This window comes from Primulina huaijiensis, chromosome 5 (genome assembly GCF_012295235.1).
Source record: "Primulina huaijiensis isolate GDHJ02 chromosome 5, ASM1229523v2, whole genome shotgun sequence".
In the NCBI taxonomy this organism is placed as follows: domain Eukaryota; kingdom Viridiplantae; phylum Streptophyta; class Magnoliopsida; order Lamiales; family Gesneriaceae; genus Primulina; species Primulina huaijiensis.
The window spans coordinates 19789183-19804301 of record NC_133310.1 but is presented as its reverse complement, the minus strand read 5'-3'; positions in this window follow the sequence as shown (position 1 = coordinate 19804301).

Genomic DNA, 15119 nt, shown 5'->3' with positions numbered 1-15119 from the left:
CTGCACGAGTCATCAAAATTCTGTTCAAATTTCAGAAATTCTTTTCTCTCATTCAGGTGCTTGGAATCCGATCTCCACCGTTCATAATATGCTTCGATATGTTTTAAATAACATATCCAAAATTCGGTCAAATCTAACGGTTAGTTTTTTTTTTATAGCCTTCGGAAAAAAGCTGCTCAGATTTTAGGCGGGAACACCATCCCTACGGTTTTTCGTCCATAAGCAGGTAAAAAGACTTCCAAACTTGATCTCCACCGTTCGTAATTTATTTGAAGTTTTTTGAACATACTGTAAAATTTTAAGCCCGATCCAACGGTTCAATAAGGCGCAAAGAATTTTTCAAGATGGCAGATTTTTCGGGCGATGTGCTGCTGTCATTTTGAAGTGTCGGTTGCACGATTCTTCTATGAATTTCGAATTTTTCATGTTTTCTTCCATGTCTAAGATAAGTGGGCTTGTTTTAAATATGTAATTTTCGGTTTATGCCTTTTCATTTTTGAAAATTCGGTCGAGTGCAAATTCTTCTTCCACCCCTTCTGGTTACGATATTTTTTGCATGAGTTATGTTTTGACACTGTGAGGATTCAACTTGATATGGCAGGGAATCCCAATCATGATATGACCCTTACGCGGTGGGGATGTAACAGCTATATGGCATCGCCCCTTTAGAGGAGTAAAAATTAAGGACTAATATCAGTAAACCATTGAAAGTAAAGCAATCTCAGTGTCTGGTCAATGGTATGCATTTAGGCATGGTATGCGTTTCGAATTTTTATACATTTTGTTACTTTGTGCTAGAACAGCCCCCACTTGCTGAGTGACGATGATATCACTCACCCCTTACTCTACCCTCCCAGATAAATCAGAAGAAGAAATAGAGAAAGAAGAATCGGACACTAGTTTTGGGGCTAATAGTGGACGCATGAAGGATTTTAATTAAGAATATATTCTTGTGAGTTTTAATTCAAGTTATAAACGCTTCCGCAGATTTTTAACGTTTTCAGAGTTACTATTGTAAAGACGATTCCATTTTTATGGTATTTATGATATAAATTGATTTTGGTTTATACTGTACTACGAGGCTTGTTGTTTAGAAATTATGTGATTGTTGAATAACGCCGGTGTCGACTAACTCCGGTCTCGGGGCGTGACATATCATACTTTATAACAATATATAAACCCACTTACTTGGATGGATCATAGGCAAATTCTAGATAGAACTCGACAAGGGTTCAAGCGGCACTTTGTAGGATCGAGTGCTTGTCGCTTTACCAAAAGTTATAGCTGGTGGTAATGGTACAACTCTGATCTTTTAAACCACACAACAATTCAAGCATCACGGTTCGATCGCTATACCAAACATGAACAATTATTGCACCCAACAATCTTCTTCCCAATAATTGCACTCCTTGCAATAAATGAGAATCGAACCCGTGACCTTGTCTCTAATATCAATGGTAGGACCGATTGCTTGTCGCTTTACCAAAAGCTACATCTTGTGGTAATAGTGCAACTCAAATCTTTTAAACCGCACAGCAGCTCAAGCACCACGGTTCGATTGCTCTACCAAACAAGGACAATTTATGCACCCAACACACTTGAATGTGATTTCTGGACAAAAAAAACCTTAGAATGTTGAGTATATGTTGCACGATGCTTGCTGGAACTCACAAATATGGCAACTACACGATCGAACTAGTACAATTCAAATTTGGTTGGACTTTGGGCAAACCTTGGCTGAACACGGGGGACACTTGGGCGAGATTTAAAAAGTGCCTCGAGCTNATGAATATTTAAAAAATTATTTAAATGAACAATAAGAAAAATTATTCACGCTTTATATATATATAATGAAGTTTTATATATTTTCTTTTCTTTTAATATACAAAGCATCGTTTTCTTTAATTTTCAAATTTATGATTATATGTATTGAAAACTCCGAAAATCGGTGGATTGACTGATAAATCTTTAGTATAAATAAATATAATTACTATATATATAAATATATACATAAATATATATATTTATATATATTAATTTAATCGGGTATTCGGGTCGGGTGTGGGTCGGATTATGTCAAACCCGCTTCCATAACCGAACCCGAAAATACCCATACCCGATTACCCAATTATTTAATCGGATCTAAAAATCCCTCCATACCCTCTTCTATTCGGGTCGGGTATCGGATCCTCCAACGAGTTCGGAGGAAATTGCCATCCCCAAAAGGAAGAAATAGGAAATAAAGTGAAACCATAACATTCACACGTATTCACCTAAATCTCCCTTTAAGTTGCAACTCTCGGCTGAATGTAATAATTATCTATCGCATTTTTTTTATTATTAAGGAAAATGTAGTATGAAATCTCTTATGAAATAATATGCTTATGGTTGTGTAAATTTAAGCTTTAAAATAATATAGCCTCGATTGATTCAAGATGCAAGCCTACTGTATATATGTTATACATATATACATCATAACATGTTAAATTATTTGTTTTCAAAATATGGTACCACGTATATGACTTCAACTTTGTTTTTGAAACTTACTGGAATTGGAATCTTAAATCATGTAAATAAATTTTAGGACATAATGACTATGATAATCAAGATTAGAGCTACTAAGTAGCTACTGTGGTTTAATCTAATTGTTCCTTTTGACTTTTAGATAATTTTGGGAAATAATAATGATATTATTATGCCTAAATAATTGAATAAAGTTACACTTTGATTCTACATATAAAAATATTTATTTGTTTGAAATATATTATTCCAATCATGCTAACTTGAATGGTTCAAAACTTATAACTAGTTAAGTTAAAAGAGTGATTCTTATAGAAAATATAAATTCTATATTTAATTAAATAAACTACGAATTACGATATAAATAAATGATTTTACGACACTCTTGTAGAGTTCTCAAATTTATAAGCTCGATCTATACATCAAGTAATTCGAAAAGAAAAGGTATGTTATTACCGAATAATATACAACATATAATCGTAGTGTTTGATATTTGTTGAACGTGGATTATATGAAATTTATTTGTTTACGTGGATTAAATTATGACATTGTATAAACATCGATGCGTGAAAATAAAAACATATTTTACACACACATATTTTTTGTATATATGTAGCATTGATGTATGACACGACATTGCATAACATGTTGAGACTTGATTCCATTGATGACCATTTTGATATCGTGTGTATGATCGAGGTGATTGTTGGGATGATACGGAGCTGCGACTAGCCCGAGAGATGTTTAAGGCTGATAAGGCGCAATATATCCATAATCCTTGGCGAGCTGATCGGCACACTGTAGTAGATTGGTGGAGTATTGTTACTACGGCAGTGTAGCCGAGCCTTGCCTGTTGCTCGAGCTGTTGTTGTACTGCATTTACTGATTGTGCAGTTATCGTTATTCCATTTACCCTTGTATGTGTGTTTACCTGATCATGCATTACATCCACATATCATGCATCACGTTACATGATGTTTTTATTTGGTTTTATCATACGGGGTTGTCACTCTTCCTCTGGGGGACGGTTACTGTTTTGTGTGTGGATGGTAATCAGGTAATCATGGCATTAATAGTTCTACTTAGTGAGGAATGGAGTGAGACATCTACTCATGTGATTAAGTACATAAATGGGATTTGTATGCTTTTTGAAGAAATTAAGTATGAGTTTCATGGACTTCTAGTAGAAGAGAGTATGGAGCTGTCTGCGGCGTCCATTCCAGTGAGGGTGACTTGGAGTTTACATTTCCCTCTATACCCTTGTGACGTCATGCATATAATATATATCATTACTTTTCACGCCCTGAAACTCATGGTTGACACCGGCGTTACTTAACAATCACATAATCGAAACAACAAGCCTTTGTAGCACAGTGTAAACCGAACCAGTTTATAAATCATAATTCAAACGGAATAAACATTGTCTTTACAATACCGAAATCCAAAAAAATGACAGAGTTTAATTGCGGAAACATAACACTAAATTAAAAGTCCAACTTAATCTAAAATCTTGAAGTCTAGCGTTCACTAGCCCCAAAACTGGTCCAATTTCTCCTCCTCGAGTTCCTCCTAAGATTTATCTGGGAAAGGTTGTAAGGGGGTGAGTATTTTGGGAAATACTCAGCAAGTGGGGGATATCGAACACGACATAACAATTTTACAACATTTTCGAAAATAACATATAAATACAGCATGCTTTTCATAATCGTAACATCATATCCGTATCACAACAACACTGCGATTTTTCACCTTTAAGGTTTACTGACGTCAGTCTCTAAGTTTTAATCCTCTAAGGGGACGAGGCCATAAAACGGTTCTATCCCACCGTGAAGTGCCATATGTTGGAATTCCACCCATTTTCAGGGAATCCTCACAGCGTCAACACATAAACGTACCAAAATTTCATAAAAACGTATAGACGTGAGACGGTGCTCGACCGAATTTTTATTACTGTTCTTTAAAAAAAACCGAAAACATGTATGCACAAATCCAAAACTTTAAGTTTAAAAACAAGCCTACTTACAGTGTATTTTGATGCTAAAATGTAGGTGTTTGGCTTCGGGAATTGAGTTGCTTATCGTTTTTGCTCGGACAGTACTTCGGCTCGAATTCTTGGACGATTTTGTGCAGAGTTTCGGCTAGGACAAGTTGCTGGAATTTTCGAAATATTACAGCTAGGGGGTCTCGAATTTGTGGTGTGAGCATGGCTAGGGTTTATGCACTATTTATAGAGGAGGAGGATGTAGCTAAATATGGTGGCTAAATCATGCCAAAATTGCCTCAAATCTCACAATGTTTGATTCCAAATATCCTTGTCATTCTTGAAAATTCAGCCACCCAAGTTAAGAGATTTATTTCTTGATCTCATTCCCCTTCATTAATTTCGAAATTATGGTGACTAGGTGTAGGGATTTTTGAGCAATCTTTGATTATTTTCTTCCAAGTAACCATGTATCTATCCATTACCACAATGAGTCATATAACCTAGTGGGAAATTTCGAAATCTAGAGTTGTATCCCACCAATCGTGCATTATTTAGTTTCCTTATGTCCTTACCTTGCACAAATCTTCCATGATCTTGAATTATTTCTCCTAAATTCGAAATTATGCATGGATATGCTTAATTTAATGACTTGATCATCTTGTATTTCCAATTTATTCTCATATAAAATATTATCCACTATGTAAATCCTATACAAAAACATCACATGCTCTTAAATTTCCTTATACATGATTAATTAAGAATGTTGATTAACCAAAAAAAAATATTCGGTCCTCACATTACTCGTCACCTTTTTTTTTATTAAATCTCGACGAGATAAATCATTATGTTTAATTGTAATATGCTAGAATATTTGATGTAATGTAAACTTTAGCTTATATTAATAATTATGTAATGGGCACCATGTCATAAATATAATGACAAATTTTCCACTGTATTTGATATTCCAGTAATTATTCTCAAATATTGCATGATAATTACTAGTGAATGTCAAGAGCCCAATAATCAGACACAGTATCAGTCTGTTAGCAGCGTCTATCCGACCTCTATGGATGCACTACTGCGTGGGATGGCCACACAGATGGGCTTTGATCCCTCGACCTACCCACCACCACCACCGCCAGCATTCCCTCTGCCATTCCAGTTTCAATACGCTTTCCCATAGGAGCAAGGAGCAGGAGTCCCACCACTGGAGCTAGAGGAGGACGAGCCTTGAGGGGGGATTTTCCTTTCCTTTCTTTTATTTATTATCCTTTTGTATTTTGTATGTGTCTCATTGTTTTTATTTTTTTCATGTGATCCAGTCTAGTGCAACGACGACATTGCACGACTTTAGTATAGGGAAGGGTAGTTTATTTATGTTCTGCATTTATCTGTTTGGTTTCATAATTGCATTGGTGTGTTTGAACTGTCAAATGAGAATTTAGCTTGTGGTACTATGAGTGGTAATTGGTAGCCAATGATGATACTGGATTGATAATATATTTTCCTGTACATTTGCGTCACTTTGTTTGTCTAGCACATTCCTAAGGTTGAAACATAAAAATTTTGATTGGATGATGAATCTTTTAGGCAAGTATGTTGGCAATAATGGATTTCATTATTTAGTGAAATCTGAAATTTTTGTGGGGAATTTGAAAGACATAGGGTGTGGATTGACCTTGAATATGTCTCTTGACACACACACTTACCAGGGGAAAGATAATGAGTTAGGTAAATCTCTCTCGAGCTTGTCAATTGTATTGAGACTACCTAGGAAAATATTATTTAATCCAATTCACCTACACATCAAGCCTTATAGTTGTACCACTCGGAATGAATAAAACCAATGTCATATTATATATACCTAAGAGAGTACAATTGAATTATTGAACTTGTGAAAGAACAAAGTTTCCTTAAAAAGAACTTTGGAAAAAAGGAGATGTAAGGTGTGAGGGAGCCAAATAAAGGAATGAAATCCTAATCCTAGGCTGAAAAAGAGAGAATGTATGGAGTTGAAGAAAATCAAATGAAATAAATCTGAATGTGTACAAATTGATATATAATTGTACGCCCTCCTCCTATCTATCTTATCTTGCCTTTGGTAACCATACAAATATTGAGTCGTAATCAACACTTGAAAAGTCCTAATTATTTGTGCATGCTGGTTGGTAATTAAAGAAAAAAAGATGTAAGGGAGAGAAATTGGCACCAACATGTTGATTGAATAATCTTACAGCTTTGAGATTGAACCTATTTGAAATTCCTAATCCTAGAACCAACATTGCGTGTGCACACACACCTTCAAATTCCATGAAAAATGTAGTGTGTAACTTAAGGGGATATGTGAACATTGACATTGTGTGTTGATGGATGGGAGATATGTTGGATGTTTGTCGAAGCATAGCGACGAACCATGAATGTACCATTGAGCTAGATTTTTGTTATGTTTTGTAACATATTTTTTTTCTCGAGGGCGAGCAAAATGTTAATAGAGGGAGGTTGATGTGCGTAGCTTTTAAGTGTTTTATTGTGTCATTTTGAGTCTCATTCATGCATCTTTCGTTTATGTTGCGTCTATGTTTAGTTGTTTTTATTAAATATGTTGCATAGTAATTTTTCTTCATGTGTTTGGGTTGAATTGAAGGTAATTTGATCAAAAACGGTGGATTTAAGAGCTGAAATTCAAGGAGTACACGCTTGATCTAACTTACCCGATCCAGTGTGCATAAGAAGGAAAAAAAAAGTAAATCAGGGAGCATAGCGCGCTGGGGCGGGCAATTTCAGCCGCCCTAGTGTGCCTGACTGACACAGAAAAAATGAATTTGCACAAAGATTGCGTTGGGGTGGATGAACTTACCCGCCCCATCGCGATCTATAAGGAAAAAATTTGTGTGTGATTTCTTTCTAACTTTCTTGATGGCTACCTATTTGGAAATCCCTAGTACACAGATCATTCTATTACTTTGGCAGTAGCAAGAATCACAAGGAAGAAAAAGAAGCCCCGAGTCGAGAAGACAAGTGAAGAACTCAAGATTTTTCGCGCAATGTTCTTTTTTTCTTCTTGTGTTTGTTTCTGCTACCAAAGTGACAAAATGATCCTTAAAAATGCGTGCTAGGGTTTCCACATAGGCAGCCATCAGGAAAGTAGGAAAAAATTTGCACCTTACATAGTTCATCCCCCAGAGCAATCTCTGCACAATTTAATTTTTCCAGTGTCACTCAGAAGCGCTAGGGAGGCTGAAATTGCCTGCCCCAATGCAGTATGATAATTGATTTACTTTTTGTTTCTTCTTATTCGCACTGGGGCGGGTAATTTTGACCGCCCTACCCGTCTCAGCACGTACTCTTCGAATTTCAGCTCTTAAATCCATCTTTCTTGATCAAATTACCAACAATGCAACCCAAACACATGAAAAACAATTAATATGAAGAATATTCAATAAAACAAATAAACATAGACACAACATAGATGAAACATGTATGAATTAGACTCAAAATGATACAATAAAATACTTAAAAGCGACACACATCAACAAATAATCTTTATATTACTACCATAGAATTAATTTTTAAGTTTGAAAAGTTTCAAATTGAATATCAGAAATTAACTTATAAATTAAATAAAGGGTTAATTTGATGTATGTATACATATTTAAACAAATTATAACTCGCATGATATTTAGTTTTAAATTTCATTGATTTTGCCTAATAGGTCTGTATCACTTGAAATTTTTTTTTATCGGTAAATAATAATGTTTTGATAAAAAAAAATTTAATACAAAATACACCGGACATACCAGACGAGTCAAAGTAAGGACAATCTAGAAAGCAGCAAAACTCCAGTAGCATCGAACATACCCAAGACACTTGTCACTGTGTAAAGATTAAAATGATAAAAATTGTCAAAACAGTCATGTAAATTTGTTATTTTGTATTATGATATTTTAAATAGTAAAAAAAAATTGGTATTTTTTGCTTTAGTTTTTTAATATTTTTTTAAAAAAAAACTTTTAGTCTTATTTCGCTATATTGTTGAAGATGTGTAGGGCACGAAAAATCTTCAATAATATTTAATATCACATTATTATGTCATGAATTTTCGGCAGTTCTATAATATTCCACGAAATAGGACTGAGAATAAAAATTTAATTGCCAAATTTGACTCAATGATCGGAAAACCGACAAACTAAAAGGAAATATTTGACTATAATTTTCATTTAAAACCTAAAATAGGTAGGGGAATGACTAAATATTTGACTATAATTTTCATTTAAAACCTAAAATAGGTAGGGGAATGACTTTAATGATACTACGAGAAAGCTGGGTCGCTCAGTGTTCCATCCCAACTAATGACAAAAACTTGTGTGAGACGATCTCACAGATCGTATTTTGTGAGACGAATCTCTTAGTTGGGTCATCTATTAAAAAGTATTACTTTTTATGCTAAGAATATTACTTTTTATCGTAAATATCGATAAGATTGACCCGTCTCACAGATAAAGATTCGTGAGACCATCTCAGAAGGCATTCTCCCAACTAATTTAGCTTTATTTAAGTCAAATTATAAGCTTTCTCAATCATGGTCCCATCATTTAGGTACATGTGGGGCCCTTAACTCCTAATCGTTATTACATCACAATTTGATTAGGGTTAATTAATTACAGCAGAAAACGAGTTTAAAATTTCTTTACAATGAGCCCAAAATATGCTATTTGAATACTAAAAATAATATTTCATCTCAGATCATAAAACATGCCCAAACATAATCAAAACAACTCATACAACAACAAATCATATCCTCGGGACATACCCCGGTATATAGATACATAACATATATACTGGGAAAGACCACGAAACCTCAACTCAAACTGTGACTCCCTCCAGAAGTACCATCTCCGGTCTCCTGATATCCTGGAATACCTGTCATTGTCCACAGACAAAGACAACAGCCGCCCCATCTGGGGTGAGCAAAGCTCAGTCTGAAGCAACTACAATATATACCACCGATATCTAAACAATGATATATGTTATGCAATGCATGTATGTCGTGGAGGTATCAGGTCAAATGCCCATCCACTGAGCACATGTCAGAATCAATCGAATCGCTATCAAATCAATGCTCGAGCTGGCACACCGGCCTCAATAAGGGATACTCGTATGATAGCGTCGACGAAGCGCCATCAAATCCCAAATCTCATATCCAATCATCGGGGCCACAAATGTCTATGCTTTAAGGGTCATTTAATACCAAACATAGCATTGTGTTCACAAACCCCAGAATCAAATCAAATCATATCAGGGTATGCAAGGATCATAGCTCAACGTGCATGTCATGTATGCCACATAAACTCAACAAATAAGGCATATAGACATGTATTCTCAATCCAATCAATCAAATCAATCAAACATATATCATATAATACAGATAACTGTCGTATGTTACCCGGTCGCAACATACCTCAATTCTTCGTTCCAGTTGATGTAGCCTGAAGATATCGGTATAATACTTTATCTACATCAATAACATACTCATTCCAATCAATAACCTAATAAAAAATCATTAATATGAGTTTCAAATATTATTTGAAACTTCAAAAATTCATATCAAATTCAAATCATAATATAATTCAATTTCGACTTCGAATATGAGTTTCTTGTCGGTTATTCTACTACATATAAGAAATTCAACTTCAAATACACGCTATTCCAGCGCTTTGATATTTAGAGCTGCTGGAACTAGAAGAAAATTACCTCAGTCAAAAGCCCTCGAAGCGAAGATCACAAATATATAGTTTGTTTCGCGTTTAGACAGCGTTTCAAAGTCGATTCGGACGAAAGAAAATTGAAATTTCTCGTGTCTCTCGAAGCTGCCGTGAAAGAAATAAAGAAAAAGAGGAAGAACCTCGTTCTTATCAATCCACCGCTTCGGCGCTCGGGCGGTAGAATTCTCGCGCCCGAGCGCGAGATGTTCTGCCCCCGAGTGTCACTTGCACCGCGCTCGGACGGTCAAAAACTACCGCTCGGGCGCGGCATGTTCTGTCCGAGAACAACCCTTATTCCACACTGGCGCTCGGGCGGTCATTTTCTACCGCTCGGACGCCACATGTTCTGTCCAAATATTTATTTTGGTATTATATTGGCGTCCGGCTTTTCCACTCGATCTCTTACCACGTCAATTCGTATTCAATATTCATTTTCTCAATTTCTCTTGTCAGGATATACATCAACTACATAATCACATGACAATTTCATAGATTATCGATAATCACACAGGATTTACGATAATACGATACACGGTCCTTACATTTCTCCCCCTCTTAAAAGATTTCGTCCTCGAAATCTCAAACATCTCTTTATACATAACATTGGCAAACATATAATACGTCACCAGTTATAGTACATATCAAAACTAAAATCAGTAAATGGATCATTGTACATTGAATACAATGGAACGGGTGGAATAGAATCGAACAAGTGCGGATATGATTCTCGCATCTTGCTTTCCAATTCCCACGTTGACTCCTCCACACCATGTTGTGTCCATTATACTCGAACCAACGGAATCGATTTGTTGCGCAATATCTTCTCCTTTCGATCCATATTACGAACAGGTTGCTCAACATAATAAAGAGATGGATCGAGTTCAACCTCATCAGGTGCAAGTACATGTGATGGATCTGGTTCATACTTTCTCAACATAGAAACATGAAATACATCGTGAATGGCAGATAATGCTGGAGGCAGTGCTAGTCGATACGCTAGATCACCAACTCGATCCAGAATCTCGTATGGACCAACATAACGAGGAGACAATTTTCCTCGCATACCAAATCGAACAGTGCCTCTAAAGGGAGATATTTTCAAAAATACTTTATCATCTTTCTGGAATTCCAAGGGTCGTCTTCGTTTATTTGCATAATTCGTTTGACGATCCTGAGCAGCTTTCATCCGCTGTCGAATCAACTGAACCTTATCATTCATTTCCTGTATCATTTCAGGTCCAGTCAATTGTCTTTCACCAATTTCATCCCAGAATAACGGTGATCTACATCGTCTCCCGTATAAGGCTTCAAACGGTGCCATACCAATGCTCATTTGGAAGCTATTATTATAAGAAAATTCCACCAATGGTAAAGCATCTTGCCATCCCATTCTGAAATCCATCACCATCGCACGCAACATATCCTCTAACGTTTGAATTGTACGCTCAGTCTGCCATCAGTTTGAGGATGATAAGCAGTACTCATAGCCAAACGCGTACCCATCGCTTCCTGAAAACTACCCCAGAATTTAGAAGCAAACCTGGGATCACGATCAGATACAATTGAGACTGGCACACCGTGCAGTCTCACAACATTCTCAATGTATAAACGGGTCATTCTCTTATAAGGATAAGTGCGTTCATACGGAATAAAGTGTGCAGATTTCGAAAGCCGATCAATAATGACCCAAATAGCATCACAGCCCTTGGGCGAACGAGGTAAATGAGTCACAAAGTCCATAGCAATATGTTCCCAATTCCATTTCAAGATTTCGAGACTATAGAGTAATCTTCCCGGTTTCATTCTCTCGACTTTCACTTGCTGGCAGACCAAGCATTTCGAAATAAACTCAGCAATGTCCTTCTTCATACGTCTCCACCAGAATTGGGGTCTCAATGTCAAATACATCTTTCGACCTCCAGGGTGAATACTGTATTTGCTACAATGTGCTTCTCGAAGAAGGGCAGATTTCAAATCAGAATTATCAGGAACTACCAGCCGACCATTAAGTCGTAAAGAACCATCAGAAGAAATCTGAAATCCAGACTAATGTCCTGCAGATACAAGTTCTTTCGACTTCTGAATCTGAGCATCGCTTCGTTGGACTTTTCGGATTTTAGATATCAAGTTCGGCTCAATATGCAATGTTGAAACAGTGACAGAATTCCAATTCGAGTGAAAAGTCCAACCAGAAGTACATATATCATCGTGTACTTTGGCGACACAAACAGATGCTAAAACAGAATCATGCACCTTACGACTAAGGGCATCCGCAGTAACATTCACCGATCCAGGGTGATATTGAATCTCACAATCAAAATCTTTCAGGAGATCCATCCACCTGCGTTGCCTCATGTTCAAATCCGATTGAGAAAAGAGAGATTTCAGACTCTTATGGTCCGAATAAATAACAAACTTTTCTCCATACAAATAATGGCGTCAAATCTTCAAAGCAAACACAATGGCGGCCAATTCAAGATCATGAAAAGGATAATGAGTTTCATGAGATTTCAATTGACGAGACGCATAAGCAATCACTTTGCCATGTTGCATCAGAACACAGCCCAAACCTTTAGCAGACGCATCTGTACACACTACAAATCCTTCGGTACCTGAGGGAATAGTAAGCACAGGTGTTGTGGTCAATCTCGTCTTCAATTCAATAAAACTAGCTTCACATTCATCTGACCAAATGAATCGCTGATTCTTCTGTGTCAGTTGAGTAATAGGTTTAGCTATTTTCGAAAATCCTTCAATAAAACGACGATAATAACCAGCTAAACCCATGAAGCTACGTATCTCAGGAACATTCGTAGGTCTCGGCCAATTCAATACAGCTTCAACCTTAACAGGATCAACAGATATGCCATGTCTCGAAATGACATGCCTAAAAATACCACTTTGTCCATCCAGAATTCGCATTTGGACAATTTAGCATATAAATGTCCATTACGAAGAGTTTGAAGTACAAGTCTCAAATGTTCAGCATGCTCCTTTTTCGATTTCGAATAGACAAGAATATCATCGATAAATACAATAATGAATCGGTCAAGATAATCTCGAAAGACACGATTCATTAGATCCATAAATACAGCAGGAGCATTCGTGAGACCGAATGGCATAACCAAGAATTCATAGTGGCCATACCTGGTACGAAAAGCAGTTTTAGGCACATATTCTTCTCGAACACGTACTTGATGATACCCAGAACGAAGATCAATATTCGAGTATACAGAAGTACCCTGAAGCTGATCAAAGAGATCATCAATACGAGGAAGTGAGTACTTATTTTTCACAGTAGCCCGATTCAGTTGCCTATAATCGATACACATTCGCATAGTACCGTCTTTCTTTCGAACAAATAAAACTGGAGCTCCCCAAAGTGATACACTCTGTCGAATATATTCCTTGTCGAGAAGATCCTGTAATTGTTCTTTCAATTCTTTCAATTCCAATGGTGCCATGCGATAAGGAGCTTTCGATATAGATGCAGTCCCCGGCACAAGATCAATACTAAACTCAACTTCTCGATGAGGAGGAAAATCAGGAATCTCATCGGGAAATACATCTGAGAATTCGTTCGCAACAGGAATATCAGATAAAGAAGGCTCCTTCTTAGAGACATGAATAGTGTAGATAAGATAACCTTCATCTCCGCTAGTCAAAAGTCGAGACATTTCCAAAGAGGATACCAATGGAATTTTGGCTTAGGAACCCTTGCCATAAAAATTCCACTTGGGTCCATCAACCGGTCGAAATCGAACCACTCCATGAAAACAATTAACAGTAGCTCGATTTGTCGTCAAGATATCCATGCCAACAATACAATCAAAGTCGTGCATTGGGAGGACAATCAAATTCAAGAACATCACATTATCCTCATATAGCAAGACACAATTATGCACAACTTGCTCAGACAAAATAATCTTTCCTGCTGGCGTGGCTATCGACAAAACATCATACAACGGGTTACACTCAATATCATGAGATGCAACAAATGCATGCGATATGAATGAGTGAGATGCTCCTGTATCAAATAAAACACGTGCAGGATAATCGCAAAGCATGCAAATACCTGCAATCACACCACCAGGAGCTTCTTTCGTCTGATACTCAGTCATAGCATACACTCGAACTTGAGGAGGAACCTGGGCAGTCTGACCACCTGGTCCTCGATATCGTGGGACACTTGGCTGCTGAAAAGATGGAACAGGAACAGCAGGTCTCATCATGCTAGGGCCACCTCTAAATCCCGGCTGGGGTTGAGAAGAAGTCGTACCCCTGTTCGGACATACTCGAGAGAAATGACCTTCCTGCCCACACTGATAACAAGTACCAAACATACCTCGACACTGCTCGATAGTATGTTTACCCCCACAATGACTACAGTAAGGAGCAATCACATGACTCCCTCTCTGGGATCCACTCGAACTCGAAGAAGACGAAGAAACAGAACCAGTCTTCTTGAACTTCTTACCCCTTGGACGCAATGCAGGCTGCTGAGCTGACACTGGTGGTGGAGGAGTATACTGTGGACCTCCTCGCCTGAGTCCAGCCTGAGCTGCCTTGGCTCGTTCCACTGCCTCTGCGTAGTTGGTAGGCAAACCAGAAACAACATAAGTATATATCGCAGTATGTAAACCATTTACAAACCTGTTATATTTTGTCCTCGCATTCCCAGCTACGTGAGGTGCATACTTCAACAGAGTAGAAAATTTTGAAGCATATTCTGCAACAGACATCGTTCCCTGTTGCAGATTATTGAATTCATTCTCCTGAGCAGTATAATAAGAAGGAGGAGAATACTGCTCCAAAAACTGGGCCTTGAAGACATCCCATGTGACTTCAATCCC